The sequence below is a fragment of the Phascolarctos cinereus genome, unplaced genomic scaffold (assembly GCF_003287225.1).
Source record: "Phascolarctos cinereus isolate Bilbo 61053 unplaced genomic scaffold, phaCin_HiC Scaffold_7;HRSCAF=346, whole genome shotgun sequence".
NCBI lineage: Eukaryota > Metazoa > Chordata > Mammalia > Diprotodontia > Phascolarctidae > Phascolarctos > Phascolarctos cinereus.
Genome location: NW_027556180.1, coordinates 80,497,094 through 80,503,093, shown reverse-complemented (window position 1 = coordinate 80,503,093; position 6,000 = coordinate 80,497,094).

Below are 6,000 nucleotides of genomic sequence, written 5' to 3'. Positions count from 1 at the left end.
TGTCTTTCAGATAAACTTGATGGAAAAGCCTTTCTTCCATTCCCAAGGTCTTTAAGGTTGATTTCTGGTACTTAACCTCTCTGGTATTATCAGCAAAATCCTGTTCCATTTCTTATACATTATAAATTGAGGCCAGTCAGACAGTTATGTCCCCTAACTTTCCCTGTGGGCAGGGCTAAATATGGCAGACCAATTGTTCCCTCCCAAATCCTTAATAATATCCATATTGTCAAGTTCAACCAATCAACAAACATGAGCACCTACTATGTGTCAAGCACTATGCTAGACATCGGAATGAACTAATTCAATGGCCCTTTTCAGTCTTTATTCTTTCTGACCTCTCCAAATTACCTAACACTATTGACCACTCTTCCTTTCTAGATACTCTCTTCTCTCCTACATTTTGTGGTACTGTGTTCTTCTGGTTCTCCTCTTATTTCTCTAGTTAATCTGAATTCTCCATTCTTCCGCAGTACCCTGCAGGGGATATCTTCAAAGGCTTGACCCTCAGCTCTTCCTTATTTGCAATTAAACCTTTATAAACCTCCTCTAGTCCCATGAATTCCACATGGAAAATCATGGAAGTAGGAAAGGACAGGAAGATATTGGAGAACAATGAATAGCTGGAACATGGAGGCCATGAAGGGAAGCAGAATGTGATGAGGACTTGAAAGGTTAGTTGGAGTCACATTATGGAGGCCTTTAGATGCCAGATTATGTAAATGACTCCCAAAGCTACACCTGATCTCTACCTTGAGGTCTAGTCCTGCATTTCCACCTGCTTAATGGATATCTTACTTAGATGTCCCATAGCACTTCAAACCTAGTGGGAACAATCAAACTCATAGTGACAGTAAACCCATGTTACTTGGGTAAGTCACTTAACTTCCATGGTCCTCTGTTTCCTCAATTAGAAAATGAAGAAGTTGGACTACATGATTTCTGCAGTCTTATCTAGCTCTAGAGATCTTATGATCTTCCTCCTCACAACCTAGGCAGGTAGGTGGCACAGTGGATAAAAGTGCTTGAGTTGGAGTCAGGAAAAACTGAATGGAAATCCTGCCTCAGAAGCTTAACTACTTTTGTGATGCTGGGCTAGTCACTTAACCACTACCTACCTCAGTTTCCTCATCTGTACAATGGAGATGCAAGTAATAGCACCTGGCTACCAGGACTACTGTGAAGACAAAATAAAAATAACTGTAAAGTACTTTTCAAACCTTATAATAAATTGTTATTTTTATTATTATTATTTCCTGTCCTTCCTGTAAACTTCACTATTTTGATGGTATTACAATCCTCCTAGTCACTTACGTCCAAAATCTCCAAGTGATTTTTTTTAATTCTTTCCCTTTCTTGAGCCTTGCTGCTATGTATAATCAGCAGCCAAGTCAAGCCAATTTTATCTTCCCGAGTATCTCACATCAAACTCTTTATCTCCAATCCTATTGCAAGAGACCAGTTCAACCTCTAGTTACCTTTCAACTGAATTTGATAGTCTTGTCTAGTCTCTCCTCTCCCTGATCCATGTGCCACACCACTGCCACAATACTCTTCCTAATGTATAGATTTGATCACATCACTTTCCTGCACAAAAAAATCTATTCTGGGTACTCATTGCTTATGTAATAAAGTGCTGACCTTTTAGTTGAAGATTAAAGGGCCACCAGAGTGGATTCCAATTGACCTTTAAAACTGCACACATAGCATACCACTCCCATTTCTGGTTTTTTATGCTCTGGCCAAAACATATTACTCACTGGTCTACCTAGCATATGTAGTATGATAAATATAGTATTTTCAAAGTAAACAAAATTTGTCTTATAATATATACTCTACACAAAATACACCAGATACCTTTGAATCACAAAGAACTTAACAAAAATCTAGTCTTTTTTTTGTGAAGTAATTGCGGTTAAGTGACTTGCCCAGAGTCACATAGTAAGTGTTTTGTTTCTGAGGCCAAATTTGAACTCAGGTCCTCCTGACTCCAGAGCTGGTGCTCTATCCACTGTGCCATGTGGCTGCCCTAAAGTCTAGCCTTGCTGAAGAGAAACTGCAGCATTGCCAACTAAAACATTCAATGTGCCATGATTCCTCATGGCAAAGAATATTGTGCCAAGAACACCAAAGTTTGAGAACCACTGATGAAATGCTTCAATCCCCTGAAGAGTGTTGCCAGTAACTTAGGTCAGATATCAGGTAATAACCTGAACACAATGGCAATCACAGGAGGAAACTTATTGTGAGATTTGCTATGAAGACTATTAAGAAATATACTTGACAGGTGTCAAAGTTGAGGCAATTCAGACATCAATATCTGTTATTTAAAACAGAAAGGTGAGCATTTGAAAGTATGGAGAGTATTCATAAAGATGAAAATAAATGTCCAAGAGCTAATAAAGGATCACAGAAGTGCCAAATGGACAATAGTTTGTAACAGCAGTCAATTTTGTAGGGAAATTGGGTCATTAATCTTTTGAAAAGCAAGGTGCTGATGGTCATGTTATATTCTCTTTTTTTAACAACAATTTTGCCCTTTTACATAGTTATGGTTAAGGTGATTGTGATGATTTGCCAGGAAGTTCCTGCACAGAAGTGGGATACATCAGTCTCTTCTCTGTACACATCTACCTGTTGAAATTCTGTTCCTTCAGGACCTAGATCAGAGAGGACTTCCTCTCTGACAATCTCCCTGACATATGTCCTCCAATTTGTAGAGGATACTGGAAGTATATGGCATGGTCTTTGGCTTCAAAGTTGTGAAGGCAAGATTAATTCATACAAATGAAAAACTAAAAACTATACCAAAAATGTGATTAACTACTAAATGGACTGCTTAACTACTAAATTGGCTACTAATTGACAGAGTTCTTAACCATCTTTGTGCCATGGGCTTCTTTGGCAGTCTTATGAAGCCTGTGGATTCCTCAGAATAAGGTTCTTAAATCCATAACAGAAAATATGCAGGATTACAAAGAAATCATTTATATTGAAATAGTTATGCAAAAAGTTATTATCATTAAAAAGTTATTAAAACAAAAACAAAAGAGGCTCATAAACCCTAGTTTTAAAACTCCTGATATAAATAATAAATGCTATGGAGAAGAGTGTTGTGGACTTATATGAAAGGGGAAGACTTCGTGAAGGAGATGGAACTTGAGGAAAGCATTGAAAGATGGATCTGATTTGGAGACGTGGACCAGAAATAGAATTCTAAATGAGGAAAACAAATTGTGGGAAAAATCACAGAAGTGGGAAAGAACAAGGCATGCTTGAAAGACAATGAGTATCATAGTCTGAATGGAGCAGAAGATTCATATTGGGGCATAGTGGGAGATAAAATTGGAAAGTTGCTTAGGGTTAGATTTTGAATGTTATGCTAAGGAATTTACCCTTCATGTAGGTAATGGGAAGCCACTGACTGTTGTTGAGAACAGCAGGATCACACAAGGTAAGATTAATCTGATCATATGTAGTGTAGGGCTCAGCTGCTTACTTTAGCACTGTAATAGAGCTGCTTTCTGGTTGTTTAGGATATTAAATGGGCTATATGCTTGAGTCAATTGTTAAAAATTTAGTAAATGAAAGGTCACTGTCAAGTTGGTTTATATGAATGTTGGGTTCAGGAAATGTGAGTAATGGAAATATGTAAGTCTTATACTCATTTTGGTTCTATCTTACCCTAAACTCAGAGTATTAATAGGGTAGTTTCTCTGAGTCAGAATTCTATAACGGAGGGGGAGAGGGTAAGATTTAGGTTCCTTCTCTTCCTCTAAATGTCTTTTTTTCTACCACTGCCAAGATTTCTATCTACCTCCTTCACTCAGTTCTAGAAGGACAAAACCCACACAACTACAAGCGGAAACAAACAAAAATCCAAAAAACACATTTGCAAAATTACCAATGTGACAAAGACATACAGTTTTTCATAACAAAGGAAATAGACATTTATAAAACACATTAAGGTTTGCACCTTGTAGGCATTGTCTCCTGTGTTCCTTACAAGTATAATCCTTCGAGATAGGTGCTGTTATTATTGCCATTGGATAGATGAGGGAACTGAGACACAAAAGAGTAAAGTGATTTACTCAGAGTCCCACAGTTCAGTAAGTGCCCTAAGCCAAGATTCAAACTCAGGTCATTCTGACTAAAAAAAAAGAATTCCATTGATTTACTCACTGGGCAACACTGCCTCTTTTCTTTGAAATTCAAAGCTTGAAGGGACATGAGAAATCGTTTAGGCCAGCTCTGTTCACAGCTCTAGAGCTAGAGGTAATTTTGGAGGCTACCTGATCTGGTTTCCTTGTTTTAGAGAAGGATAGGGTTGAGAGACGGAAGATATTTTGCCTGAGGTTATGTTACTAGTTAGCAGGACAATTGAGACTGGACCACAGTTCTCCCAACTTCCAACTTAGTGTTCTTTCTTTTATATCATGTTGCTTTTACTTTCGGCCACAGTTCTAACCCTATACTCAAAATGCAGAATTGCTGACTGGAAGGAACTGTAGAAATTATATTGCCCAACCTTGAATATAGATAATGACCTTAAGGGTAAGAAAAGTGAAGTAATATTCCCTAAAGCTCCTCATTTGGTTACACATAACATACTGAATGCTGCAGAAGATGGTATGAAAATATGATCTACTACAATCATTCTCACTAGATAGATACCTTTTTAAAATGAGTTTTGCATTTATTCTCATCCTCAAATATTTAAATACAAACAGTGCATTTTATTCTATTGCAAAGTAACTGCTACATTTGACATAATGCAGTCAGTGCTCTCTGAGTAAATATTTAGACTTTGATGAGGGATAAATTATTACATATCTATGACACGAAATTCCCACCAACATGGCAGAATTCTATTAATAGCATAGTATATATATATGTATATACATACATATACATACATACATGTATGTATACATACATGTACACACACATATATGTATGTATGTATGTATATATAGTTTTGCTGCCTAACATCAAAGTCGAATATTTTTCCATCCATCAGGGTAAATGTTTTTGGTGTGGTTTTCAGCAGACCTGTTGGGTCATATAGTCCTTATTCTAACAATTCAAGAATCCCCAGTGGGCTTTATTGGACATTCTTAATACGAGAAAGTGAAGTTTCTCACGTGTTCTTAGAATTTCCTATATGGCCAATTCATTTCTTCCCCAATAAAGCCAATTATTGAGCAAAGATCAAGAAATTAAAATCGGATTTCCAGTTGCCAGGCCAGCTTGTCTTTGGTAAATAGAACAGAGGCTCTTCATGTTCTTTGAGTCATGGGTCCTTAAGACAGTCTGGTGAAGCTTATGGAACCTTTCCAAGGATAATGTTTTAAATATATTAGATCAAAAAATACCCAGGAAATCAGAGATTAGTGAAAACAAAGATGTAATTGTTTTCCCATTCAAGTTCACAGATCCCCCTGAAATCTGTTGGTAGATCTTTGGGGATCTATGTACCATAGCACCCTGAAGTAGAATTTTGCTACCACACAATTGTGTTAAGCAAGGTTTTGCCACCAGCTGCCTCTTCTTCCTCCTTGTCCTCTTCCTCCTATTCACTGGAAGCCTGTTTTACTGAGACTAGAATTTTGCCTGGACTTCTCAAAAGTGCTAAAAAGCTTTGAACACCTTTCCCCCATAGATCCAACTTTCAAATCTTGCCTCAATAGTATTAGACTCTTACTTCAGATGGTTTAAGTTATGAAGCTATTTCTGGATGGGAACCTCCCCCCCCAAATAAAAAACCCCAAACCATTTTTGCTATTATTCTTTTGTGACCAAACATTCTTCTCAGTTATTAATAGGTTCTATTTCAACAGAGAGTATGGAATAAAGGATAAGTTTCACTTTTGTTCTTGTCCTCAGAGGAAAAGTATTTATTAGAAGGAATTTAGGATTATGTAGAAACAGAAAAATTAAACATTCCATAATTACTTATCAATCAATCTTTTGTGCAGGAAAATTTTTGCTATAACTGTA